Source organism: Filicampus tigris, chromosome 4, assembly GCF_054856515.1.
Source record: "Filicampus tigris isolate MCC_2025a chromosome 4, RoL_Ftig_1.0, whole genome shotgun sequence".
NCBI classification, from domain to species: Eukaryota; Metazoa; Chordata; class Actinopteri; order Syngnathiformes; family Syngnathidae; genus Filicampus; species Filicampus tigris.
In genome coordinates, this window is record NC_141220.1 from 19,169,132 (window position 1) to 19,170,756 (window position 1,625).

Sequence of the window (1,625 nt, forward strand, 5' to 3'; positions counted from 1 at the left end):
TTTTTTTCTGAAAACATTCAAAACTGAACCAAATGATGAATATATATTTATCAATAATTTCACTTCACGGGTAGAATTGAATGATCTGTTTAACTAAAGATATAGCCAATTTGAGCAGAGGTAGCCAGCATCAGAAGGAGATCTTAAAGGAAAAATATTATATCCTCTTGCTATTATTGTCATAATATGACTTCTAATACTTAATAAGAAGGTGACGATAGTGAAGGTAATTTATTTTAGGACAGCAGTTCAACTCAAAATGCCAGTATTGTTGTATCAACTTTCTGTATATGTTGTATGTTCTGTAAATATTATTTAAAGCGGAAGTCAACCCAAACATTTTTTTTTTCCAAGAATATGTTCTATGCAGACCCACTAGTTGAAATACGACATTCTGATTGTTATGAAATATGAGTTAAGCAGCAAAATCCACCCGTGTTTAGCCATCTCAGGGGGCGGCCATTTTGTCACTTCTGTCGACTGAAAATTACATCACAACTGCTCGGGGCTCAGGTAACAACCAATCACGGCTCACCTGTTTTCTGAAGCTGAGTTATGATTGGTCGTTATCAGAGCCCTGAGGGTGTGTGATGTCATTTTCAGTCGACAGAAATGACAAAATGGCCGCCCCCAGAGATGGCTAAAAATGGGTGTATTTTATTGCTTAATTCATATTCCACAAACACAATATTAATCAGAAATGCTGTGTTTCAACTAGTGGGCCGGCATAAAACACATTCTTCAAAAAATATGTTTGGGTTGACTTCCACTTTAAAGATTTATACGGTCCATCGATGCTACTTACGAGCCTATAGGTTCTATAGTGTTTCACATTAGTATTAAGATAGCGGACTTTATTAACGTATGCATGTAATTCCCTTCATTTTGTGTTAGTTTTATCTTGAAATAAGAACGGGACTATCTTTGAACAACTTTTCCCTCTCTGCCAAACAGCACGCCGCTTGCTCAGGAATGACATGATAGTATAGTTCGGTATACGATGGGCTAGTATCGGTTGTTGCGGTTGTCGGGCTGTTTTTACGAGTACATATCAGTACCGATACTAGCGTTGACTCACTCCTCAATAGCCAGACAGACAGAGCGATCGATCTTAAAGCAGTGAGTGGTGAAGACAGCTTTCCCCTTAGGTATGAGACAGCTTGCAAAACAAGCTTACCGCTCTCACTTGCCAATCGCGCTCTCATATCAATCCCAAACACACCCTGGCTTGAGTAACCAACAGTGACGAGATCTAGCATGGCGAATTCCTGTCACTCACTCCATCTGACTGGGACAGAAAACAGCTGTAAAGTGTTGTCCTGAGTCATCCCTTCACAAATGTAACACCCTTCAAAATCATAGCAATGCGCGAAATCCTATAAATAAAACCCCGGCCTTCAGCAGAAACGAGTCCGAATCCCATATGACTTCCCGTGAAGGCTTCCCGTCCGTGTCTTGTAGGGAAGCGTCACATTCGTGAGCATCTCACTTCTCCTTTCTGTCACTGTACACTCCCCTTGCGGTGTTCCGCTAACACACCCTGCCGTGCTGTCACCGGCCCCTCATTGACTCATCTTTTGTTTGGGGCCTGTCTTGTATTTACACGCAGACAGAATTGAAATTTT